At 41.4% G+C, this 12,363-nt stretch overlaps 1 long non-coding RNA gene across 1 annotated transcript; it reads right to left on the reverse strand.

The window, feature by feature from the left end:
* Positions 1-4,203: 4,203 nt before the first annotated feature.
* LOC119359445 lies at positions 4,204-7,521 on the reverse strand. The gene is made up of 4 exons (XR_005172542.1): positions 7,272-7,521; positions 5,680-7,179; positions 5,241-5,342; positions 4,204-4,790 (listed from the first exon to the last, which is right to left on the reverse strand). It is a non-coding gene; the product is annotated as an uncharacterized LOC119359445 (long non-coding RNA).
* Between the last annotated feature and the right edge of the window lie 4,842 nt (positions 7,522-12,363).

Consider the following 12,363-nt stretch of genomic DNA (forward strand, 5'->3'; position numbering starts at 1 on the left):
CAGTTTATATATACACTTGAGGGGCCTAGGGTTGTACAAAGTCGGTTTACAAGGCAAGGAATTAATACATCCGGACACCAAACTTGCCGTTCACGCACATAGTAGTCCTATCCGGACACAGGGGATAGTCTTCCGCTTTATCTTCATAGCCCATCAGCCCGACCCATATCGAATAGACCAAACACCTGAGGACCCCCTAATCCAGGACTCCCTCACCCGTCGCTGCCTTTGCCGATTGGACCCACCTCGCCGCGATTGCCATCGGCACTACGACCTTCCCGAATCCCCTCCCCCACCGCTGCATGCTGCCCCCATCCCATCGCGTCAGTTTCACCCCACCCTGGCAGGTCACTAGCACGGGAACCGGTGCACCGCCGATGAAGAAGCAGATAGCGGCCAAAACCCGTGGTGGCGGCACACAACCCCGCTACTGCTCCATCTCGGGATGCTTCGGCCGATTCGATGCCACCGGTGGCCGCAACAACTACCGCCGGACATGGGTCGCCTCCTCCTCCGCCACCGCAAGCCATGTTGTCAGCCATGGAGGAGACCCAACCACGCCCGCGGCCACCACTTCCAACATGCTTGACAAAATGTTGTTAAGGTAAAAAAACTTTTTATTTTTGCTTGTTCTTTCCATTTTTGATACGAATAGAATGTGAGATTGTGTGTACTTCCATTTGTAGTATTGATGATGAAGCATTCATAGCATGACATATGTCACAAACAAAGATTATCTCTCAAGAGTATGCATCACAAGAATATGATACTCAATGTGTTGATGATAATCTCGACATGGACGACAAGGGGTTTATTGCCAACAGAAGAACCGCAAATTATACCAACGCCGATGATACGTTGATTGTAGCGCGTGGAAGCGAATCTCTCTTAATTCATGCATGGGGACTAACCAAGCCGCCGCCACCTATTGGGACCACATCAAGAATTCTTCGACAGGCGCAACACTAGTGGGCACTTTCAATCAAGGGACTCTATTCGTTAATGTTGGGGCACCATCAACGGCGAATGCCAAAAGTGGGTGGGTTGCTTTGTTGATGTTGATCACATGAATCCTAGTGGTTGTGGTGATAGTGACATGGTAATTGCTTGCTGCTTTTGTGTGCTTTGTTTCTTGGTATTATGCATATGTTCCTAATTTGATGTTTGTACTTTTGTTGTTTTGTTGTAGAAAATGATTCCTCAAGGCTTGTTCTAAGAAATAAACAAGAACAGAGAGAACAGGAAAAAGAAAGGAAAAGCCTTCACTTTCCATCATTGCTACTAAGATCTCAAGGATGAGAAGTGAAAGAATCAAGAAGTTTTTGATGCTACAAAGAAGAAAGTTTGGTTGTCGATCATTAGGATGATGGTGATGGTGGTGGTGAGGAGACAAGAAGGAGCCCCACTCCTCAGTCGGCGACCAAATCATATAGGACAGATGGAAGTAAAAAAAGTAAAGGGTTCGAGATTGAAAACAATGATATTAAAGAAGGATTTGACGCCATTGTCATTGTGAGGAAAGAGTATGCCAAAGAAAAATGTTGAAGTTAAAAGAAATGGAGGAGAGGGGAAGCAAAGCGGTGGAGGGCGGCGGCCGAGGAGAAGAGGCGATGACTGAGTTGAGATTGGCGGGAGCTAGGGAGAGAAAGGTGGTGGCAGAAGAGCTCAAGATGGTGGAGGACAAGGCACTCAAGTTAATGTTCATGGACACAAGTGGCCTCGAGCCCAAAGCAAAGGCATATGTCGAGCTTTGTCGTGATGAAATGATCATGAAGAAGCAAATGCTCATGAGAAACATGATGAGGGGGAGGAATGGGCGGCTACATGAACATGATGGAAGGTGCCATGGGTGGTGGCTTGGTGGCAATATCGGTGGTGCCTTTGGTGGCAACATGGGAGGTCGCTTCAGTGGCAACATGGACGGTGGCTTCGGTGGCATGGGAGGTGGGTTTGCTGAAATATGGGTGGCATGGGAGGTGGCTTTGGTGGCAACATGAGTGGCATGGGAGGTGGCTTCTTTGGTAACACGAGTGGCATTGGAGGTGCTTCCGGTGGAGGCGGCGGCATCGATGCATCAACGCATGAAAACATCGACAAAGAAGCCATTGATGATGATGATGATGATGATGTCAACGTCCACAATGTGACAAGTGACAACGGAGAGGATGAAAATTGAGATTTTTATGTTGATGTTATCTTTATGTGCATTTTAGTTTGTTGGACCAAGAAGTTTGATTGATATGATGCACTTTTATTTGTTGGATTATGAACTATGTTTGTTATGGAAGTTGAGTTCATGTCAAATCTGAAAATATTTCTCATTTATATATCTATATGATGATTTTCATTCAAAAGAGTGTGGTTGTATAGTGGTTGTAGTGCGTTTGTAGGCTGTCGCACGGCTGTCGGTCATTTTGCATCTTCTAATATGCATCATTTGTTGAAGTATAGTTTTATATCACCAAATATACAACATCGGTTGAAGTTGAGACTTCTTTAGAGATGTACAAAGCACTTTTTGGTGATGTAAATTATACAAAACCTACTTTTACATCTCAAAATATACATCTTCTATTGGAGATGCTCTTATACATCATCTATTGGAGTCGGGTGTTTTTTGGTGATGTAATTTTACATCTAGCACTTTTTGGTGATGTAAAATTTACATCTAGAACTTTTTGGTGATGTATTCTACATCATCTATTGGAGATGCTCTAAGATAACAAACACATCTATAATTTATATTACTCTTACTAGCAAAAAGGCCCATGCATTGCAACGGAAGAAAACACTAGTTACCGTGCAAACCCAGGGCGAAGTTAAATTAGGCCTGAGTTGAAACAGGGTCCACCTCCAACTCTTGCACCATGGGTTCGTCTGGCATGCACAAAAGACACTTCTATGATTACACACGTTTGTTGCAGTAGGTCAGGTTCTCTGTCATGCATGTACATCCGCAACGATTTTATGATAGAATCAAGATAGTCATACATGTGTTGTCGCAGAAGTGTTCCATGGCAATAATACATTTATCGTCACAAAAGTGAACTAAATGGCGTGTCATGGAAGTGATTCCATCAAGGGTAACAGACACATGGCAGCCACCATAGTAGGTCGGGTGCTGGATTCGATACCCATTAACAACCCCGACCAATGATGATTTTCCATGTGTCAATTTCTCATTCGCAAACGGAACCATGCATCAGCTCTGCATTGCGACTGATGTCATCCATCCAACGGGCAGGACACACTTATGAAATGTCAACAAGTTGCACGGCCCAACAATGGCCATTTAGGTTAAAAAGGCCGGCCCAGTCGGAGGCCCGCAAGTTTGGTCAAAAACTAGTGGGCCAGCATGTTAACCGTCCACTATGTATGGGCCCAATTAAGGCCTGGTGTGTATTTTGGCCTGTTAAGGGCCCATCATACAGTTTGACCCATTTTGGCCCGTTAGCGCCCCTTGGTGCAATTAGGTCACTTTCGGCCTGGTGTCACTTTCGGCCATTTAACGACATGTGCTACATTTGGGCTCATTCCTGGTCTAAAGTGACTTTCAACCTATTAACGGCTCGTGGTCGTCGTGGATAAATTCCGCCCCACCTGACTATCGACCTATTAATGGCCCGTTTACGGCCTGACATTGCTTTAGGCCTGCTAACAGCCCATTATGTGATTGATTTAACCAAGGCCCGAGATATAGTTTGCCATGTTAACGGCCCATCTTGTAATTGGGTCAATCATGGGCCTACGTATATTTTGACCTACTATCGGCCTGTGAACAATTCAGAACAATTCAGGCCCAATCTAATTTTTAGAATGTTAAAAGCCTATGGTATCTTCTAGCCGAATTAAGGCATGCGGTTTACTTGCCTTGTTAAAGACACGAAACTACATGGGGCACTTTTCCATTTAGGCCTGCTAATGGCCCGTGATGATTATGGGCCCATGTGAGGACTAGGACCATGCAGTCCATGATGGGCTCGACAATCGTTTCAGCCCATCTATAGCGAGTTATGGGCCAGCCGATTTGTGACGTGTTTTTTACCACTGATGGATCGATAACGTTCTGGCCTGTTGACTATGGTCATAGCTTTTGGCCTTTTGAGAGAACGACGATATCATATACAGTAACCATGAATTAACCTACACTACACGATAAATAAATTATGGCATATTAACTAAGAATGAACCTAGACTGTACAATAAAGAAATTACGACATTTACATCCTCTGGGCATCAAAGTTTGCCACCAGTGATAATAAAGTGCAACCAAACAACATATTACATATGCTGGGCATCAAAGGTAGCCACCAGTCCACATAAACACGCCAAAGAAACAATATACAGAACCGAGAGCACTTTAACACAACTTAAGAAAGGTTAGCCTAGCCCTGATGCTGCTCCACATGCAGTTGAGCAAGTTGTTTATCCCGCCCTTATTTGCATCTTATATCCTCTAGCTCAAGCCACTCAGCAACAAGGCATGCACTAGATTTCTCTGTGATCTTCCTTAGATATTGGACTTCGAGTCAGAGCTGAGCTGAACAATGTCTTTTAGATTGAAGTTGAGACTGAAGACATTGAACGAATTCAGGCGGCAACTTCACCGAGGTTGTGTCATAGCTACTGGCGAGTAGCTTTAACTTATTGTCTTCAAGACATGAATTTGGGCTTGTCTCGCTATCTTCAAGATGTTTTGCCTTCTTCGCTACAATATAATTGATAGGTACCATCAATGGGTTTGACTCACTATCTTCCTTGGAGTTCTGCCTAGCATCAGAGATATTACTCTGAAAAAGAAACAAGGAGACAAATGGAAGGTTTCACACATATACAAGCAATGATCATCAGTGTGCTGTCAATTCCATCCCATTTTATATTGGCAAATTTAGAGATATAATTTAAAATAGCATTGGCATAATATGGCATTGTCTGTATCATCGGCCAAAATCAGTTAAGACAAAGCAGGAAATGACACGATGCAAGCGTGTGCAGCTTCACCGCACCACGGATTACAGATTTAGAACACGTGCATACATGTTGGCCTAAAGAACGGATCTGTTCTGATTAATATGGATGGTATGAGTATGGAACATGGTTTTACAACTACAATTTGATACTGGTAGTTGTTGCAAACATGTGATCTGATGCAAACACCAACTAAACAATAGTTTAGGAAATGATGCCTATCCAAATCCATACTAGAAAAAAGTTTGAAGTCTTGATAAAGATGGGCTTACATTACAAGTTAACACCGGCTCTACGACGCCCTTCTCCATGTCGATGGAAGGATAATTCAAGAAATTTACCACAAAAACTTCTTCATAAGTGTTGCCTTTATTCTACATTTGTAAAGAGTAAATATAGATCTATTAATATTGGAAGAAAAATAGAGGATAATGAAGCTTAGATGGAGAGTGATGAATAGTTTTCCATAGGAATACGAAGAATTAGTGAACCACAAAGTTATGATGAAAAAATATGTTTAATGTGAATAACCCGATATCACATAGTAACATATAGTAAGGTGAACCACAATATTATGCATATTTTTTGGTGCTACACCTTATCTTATATTTTTTTGTGTTACACCTTATCTTATATTACATACCTAAATGAATTTTTTTATACATATATAGTAGGTATACACTGGTTGAAATCTTGAAGATACATACATACCTACGCAAGTCTTCCTTCTCTTTATATGCGTTGGCAATGGTCCTGCCATTTTCATCAAAAAATAGTAAAGAGTATATTATTACTAATAAAAAAACCACTTTCTTTTTCATGTGTAGACTGCACAAAATAGCAAGCACAACCATTAATATACGCTTCCCTAACCTATAATTGAATTCTGATGAAAGAACATAGTGTAAATTTGAATCACCTTCGAACACATAGTCAAATAAACCATGAAAAAGGAGATCATGCCTATGGGTGCTATAAATGAAAAATAGGGATGGTACTTCCAATATTGCATCGCTTTGCTCATCTTCCTCTCAGCATCTACAAAGGTTACACATCAACTATACAACAAAAACAAAAGCAAAAGGCTGAGCCTACCATTGAGGGAAGTGTAGCATACGTGGTACTTGAAGGGTACAACTTTTTCTTGCACTTATTGTGTTGAGATTGGATATCCACATGTATGGAGAGGTGTATGCACATTAGAATACAGTGAAAACAACGTGGAGATGGAAGAGATCAATTTAGTACGCCATACTCATTTCCAATCATATTATGACATGGAAATCATTATTGGAACCATGTCAGGACATCAAGACCAATTAGCACCTAAAACTTAAAGATAAGGATGGGCTCACCAGGAATCCCGACGACTTCAAAAGGATAGTGTGGCTGGTCGTGGAGAAGATCCTAATGGATAACTATATCCAACGGGGCAAGATAGTTGCAGGTAAAACTCCTAAGCATGTCAAGTTAGGTGCAACTTCATGGATGCAAGAGAGGACAATATGGTTCGAAAGGAGCTGCTAGAAGATCAAAGGAGGTGTTAGAATGTCAATTGAAGAGGGATAATATATCGGTCGTCGGTGGTGCCTGTGTGGAAGAATGTGAATGGACAGGAATGAAGAGATCAAAAGATAACTTTAATTGCCTCTTGGTGGTAAATGTAGATTAATTGCAAAACTGGTAAGAAATTATGATGCCTTCGGTTACTAACCAGATCGAGAGGAGAAAGGAGTTGAAGTCCGAAGAGTAAATAGGAAGTAATGCTACCAGAGGAAGGAGAAAGAAAATGTATCGATTCCACCATCTAATTGGGTGATGCATGGTTGGTGTGATCATTTTTAGTAAGAAACAATCGCAGCAAATAAAAGAAATATTGCAAAATAGAATACCTGACCTGACCTGACATGACAGAAAACGTCCCTGTAGTCCAAAATTTCATAGTTGCAGAAACTCAGCTTCCCAAAAAAATATCCATTGCCATGGAAGGTCATAGCTAGAGGGAGACAAAGTTGTTGCTAACCATAGCTGCAGGTGTTGGATCCAGTTCACGCCATGGCTGAGACTGTATAGTCACTAGCATCATTGCATAATCCGTGAAATCACCATACAAATCCACGAGGGTTATTTGAGCTAGATATAGTTACAAGTAAAGCCAACTAGATAGTTCAAAGTGTCAATCCATCAAGAAATCCACTTGACCACATCCACCTACACTTGCTAGCGTGAAGACAGTATGTCAGTATGAGAGGACGAAAGCGAAATAAGCACATGGGTAAGGTGCATCAGTGATCATGCTAGACCTTCAGAACCGTCAGAGATGAGCGACCAGCGGCCAGAGCCGAAGGAGACTGCGGCCCAACACAATCTCAAAGAGTCGTTGGAGGCAGACCAGTGGTCGTGGCCGACCTGGAGATTCGTCAGAGGAGAGTCGGACCGACGGTCCGGGCCGGTGGTCCTGCCATAGGGGCATGAGATGAGATCTCAGTTGCCGTGCCAAACGAACAACAGACTTAGGCTAGTGATGCTGCGGGAGGGGCATCAGACGGTAGCGTGCCCGCCCCACAGGAAGTTGCCATGGATGGTCTGTCCTGTTTGAAGGACGTGATATGGATCCTGATAGCTGCACAAGACCATACAGAGGGGGAAGGGGGCGATGTGATGGGTTGAATCTGGGAGAGAAACGTCTGTGATGAGTCTTTCATCGGTCCTACTACGTGTAACTTTTTTTTGTGGGTCCTACTACAGGTAATTGAACGCTAACGTAGCTGTTGTGTATTGTCATGGGACCCACATGTAAGCCGTTAAAGAAATGTTGATGTGGCTGGGCTGATGATGTGGATAGCTTGCATGTTTAGATAAATAGGTTAGTGGGGATGAACTTCTTAAGTATATAGGATTCTAAATAGATACAATTGAGCGACAAGTAATTCGATACAGAGGGAGTACATGACAACATGTACTTACAAGTGCAATGCAAAACCTCTTCATAACCATTGGGTTTATTCTACATTTATGCAAGAGTAAATATAAATATTATAATTTTGAGCAAACGGTGGATAAGGAAGCTAACATGTGTAGTGATGCTACATAATCAAATAGCTATGAGTGTAAGTATGGTGATAAAGGGCAAAAGGTACTGGCAATAGCAATGCAGTGTGTTGTATTGTTGCGAGAACCTATGATCCCTTGAGAATGGATATTCATCTGCAAGAAGTTTTCATACAAGAGAGATGGTGAGGCACATGCAGAAATGTAGGAGTTCAAATTGTGATTTGATATCATAGATAGTACCTGACGCTGGGGACGAGACCAATGTGTAACAAGCTTATTCTAGTCAGCATCTTGTAAATGTATTGCAGAAGACTTTACAGAAATTTCATTTAGAGGCCTGCCATCAAAGTGTGATATCCTTCGGTAAGAACGACACATCCACAATGCATGCATGAAAACCGAAACCAGGCTTTGCTCGTCGTGACTATTCAGGTCGGTCCTCGCCTATTTAAAAGAAATGGAATGATTGATGTGTTCAGTCAGCAGATAGCTAGGCAGTAATTACCATGAGAAACATTACTTACACGTAAGTTGAGGAGGAGGATTTGAAATTGATGTTTGTCTTGACAATAATCTCCCCATGATGGGAAGATACGCACAAAGTTCCTAACAAGAATGAAAGCATTGTAGTTTAAACTTGGAGTAGCTGGAATGGGGTTCCTGTATGCAGGAAATGGGGCTTGAAGTTCTAATAGGGCTTTAGCTAGTGGAGTTGGTATACTTTTTTGAGTGGGGTTTTCTATGGTACAGTTGTTGCTATGGCAACTGGAATTGGCATACCTTTTCTAGAGTTTGGGTCCTGTGTGGTGATAACCCACAAGTATAGGGGATCGCAACATTTTTCGAGGGTAGAGTATTCAACCCAAATTTATTGATTCGACACAAGGGGAGCCAAAGAATATTCTCAAGTATTAGCAGCTGAGTTGTCAATTCAACCACACCTGAAAGACTTAATATCTGCAACAAAGTATTTAGTAGCAAAGTAGTATGGAAGTAATGGTAACGGTAACAGAAGTAGCAGTAGCAGTTTTGTAGTAATTGTAACAGTGACAGCGGCAAAGTAACTTAGCAAAGATCAACATGTGAAGAGCTCGTAGGCAATGGATCAATGATGGATAATTATGTCGGATGGCATTCATCATGTAACAGTTATAACCTAGGGTGACACAGAACTGGCTCCAATTCATCAATATAATGTAGGCATGTATTCCGTACAAGTCATACATGCTTATGGAAAAGAACTTGCATGACACCTTTTGTCCTACCCTCCCATGGCAGCGGGGCCCTAATGGAAACTAAGGGATATTAAGGCCTCCTTTTTTATAGAGAACCGGAACAAAGCAATAACATTTAGTGAATACATGAACTCCTCAAACTACGGTAATCACCGAAAAGAATCCCAATTATTGTCACCTTGGGGAATGCGGACCATAACTCGTAATCGATGTCGACAACTTGCAAGATAGGATCAAGAACACAAATATATTCATGAAAACATAATAGGTTCAGACCTGAAATCATGGCACTCGAGCCCTAGTGACAAGCATGAAGCATAGCAAAGTCATAGCAACATCAATCTCAGAACATAGTGGATACTAGGGATCGAACCCTAACAAAACTAACTCGATTACATGATAAATCTCATCCAACTCATCACCGTCCAGCAAGCCTATTATGGAATTACTCACGCACGGCGGTGAGCATCATGAAATTGGTGATGGAGGAAGGTTGGTGATGATGATGACGACGAACCCCCCTGTTCGGAGCCCCGAACAGACTCCATATCAGCCCTCCACATGAAGAACGGGAGGCGGCGGCGACTCCATATTGTAAAACACGATGAATCCTTCTCTTTGATTTTTTCTCTCCGGATGTGAATATATAGAGTTGGAGTTAGGATCGAAGGAGGTCCAAGGGCCCACAAGCCACCAGGGCGCGCCCCAGGGGGGCGCCCCCAGGCTTGTGGGCAATGGGTGGACCCCCTCTTGTTGATTCTTTTGCAAGTATTTTTTATATATTCCAAAAATATTCTCCATAAATTTTCAAGTCATTCCAAGAACTTTTATTTCTGCACAAAAATAACACCAAGGTAATTCTGCTGAAAACAACGTCAGTCCGGGTTAGTTCCATTCAAATCATGCAAATTAGAGTCCAAAATAAGGGCAACAGAGTTTGGAAAAGTAGATACAATGGAGACGTATCAACTACCCCAAGCTGAACCCATTGCTTGTGCTCAACCAATTCAGTTGACAAACTAAAAGTGATAAAGAAAAGCTTTTACAAACTCTGTTTGATCTTGTTGTTGCAAATATGTATAGACAACATTCAGGTTTTCAGCAAAGATTATGAACTAACAATATTAACACTAACATTTAGGTCTCACATTTATCCGTATCAATGGCATAATCAACTAGTGAGAAATAATAATAAATCTCAGATGACAACACTTCTTCAAAACAACCATGATACAATATGATATAATGGTATCTCCCTAGCCCTTTCTGAGACCGCAAAAGATAAATGCAGAGCACCCTTGAAGATCAAGGATTGACTAGACATTATAATTCATGGTAAAAGAGATCCAGTCATAGTCATACTCAATATAAATTAATAACAAAGCATACAAATGACAGTGGTGCTCTCTAACTGGTGCTTTTTATAAGAGGATGATGACTCAGCAATAAAAGTAAATAGATAGGCCCTTCGTAGAGGGAAGCAGGGATTTGCAGAGGTGCTAGAGCTCGAACTTTTAAAACAGAGATGAATATAATTTTGAGCGGGATGCTTTCATTGTCAACATAACAACCAAGAGATCTTGGTATCTTCCACGCTAGATACATTATCGGCGGTTCCCAAACAGAATGGTAAAAATTTTACTCCCCCTCCACCAATAATCACACTCCACGGCTGATCCGAAACAACGGGTACCGTCGATACCAATAGTCCTGGGGGAGTTTTGTTTGAAATTATATTTTGATTTGATTTGAGCATGGAACTGGTCATCCCGATTACCAGCCACTTTCTCGTGAATGACAAGTGAATAAACACTCATCATGAGAATAACCCACCTAGCATGGAAGATACTGACAGCCCTCAGTTGCTACATGAGTGATTCGGGCATATAGAACAGATTATTATTTGAAGGTTTAGAGTTTGGCACATGCAAATTTACTTGGAACGGCAGGTAGATACCGCATATAGGTAGGTATAGTGGACTCATATGGAACAACTTTGGGTTTAAGGAAGTGTCCTGCTTAGTACAAATGAAGGCTAGCAAAAGACTGAGGAGCGACTAACTAGAGAGTGACAACAACCATAAACATGCATTGAGATTAACCAACATTGAGTGCAAGCATGAGTAGGATATAAATCACCATGAACATAAAAATTGTGGAGGCTATGTTGTTTTTGTTTCAACTACATGCATGAACATGTGCCAAGTCAAGCCATTAGAACCATTCGAAGGAGGATACCATCTATCATATTACATCACAACCATTTTAAAAGCATGTTGGCACGCAAGATAAACCATTATAAAATCCTAGCTAATTAAGCATGGCATGAGTAACTATAATCTCTAATTGTCAATGCAAACATGTTTCATTCATAATGGGATGAATCAAGAACGATGAACTAATCATATTTACAAAAACAAAATAGGTCGAGTTCATACCAGCTTTTCCTCATCTCAATCATTTCATCATGTATCGTCATTACTGCCTTGCACGACCGAACGGTGTGGATAATAATAATAGTGCACGTGCATTGGATTAGCTGGAATCTGCAAACATTTATTCAAAAGGAGAAGACATGGTAATATAGTCTCTGTGTTAGATCAATAATAATGCATATGAGAGCCACTCAACTTTTTCATCGTGGTTTCTCCTTACGACCCAAAGAAAGGAAAAAGAATTACAGAGAAACACACTGAAATATTTTTGGAGATTTTGTTTTTCTGAAGACAAGAACAAGAAAACTATTTACACGGAAAGCTCCCAACAAACAAAAGAAGAACGAGAAATCTTTTTGGGTTTTCTTTTAATACTACTACTAAATAAACTAGAAAGAAAACTAAAAATAAGCGAGAACTTATTTTTTTTAGATTTTCTCAAAGTTAACACACAAGAAGAAAGAGAGAAAAAGAAAATAGCATGGATAATACAATGAAAAAGTATGAACACCGACAACTGGAATGAGTGTGTGAACATGAATGTAATGTCGGTGAGAAATACGTACTCCCCCAAGCTTAGGCTTTTAGCCCAATTTGGTCTATGCCCACAGATCAAAGTAGCCTTCTCCTGGGTACTAAGGGGGATCCTGAGGGTTCCACTGGTTAGAGAG

This window comes from Triticum dicoccoides, chromosome 2A, assembly GCF_002162155.2.
Source record: "Triticum dicoccoides isolate Atlit2015 ecotype Zavitan chromosome 2A, WEW_v2.0, whole genome shotgun sequence".
In the NCBI taxonomy this organism is placed as follows: domain Eukaryota; kingdom Viridiplantae; phylum Streptophyta; class Magnoliopsida; order Poales; family Poaceae; genus Triticum; species Triticum dicoccoides.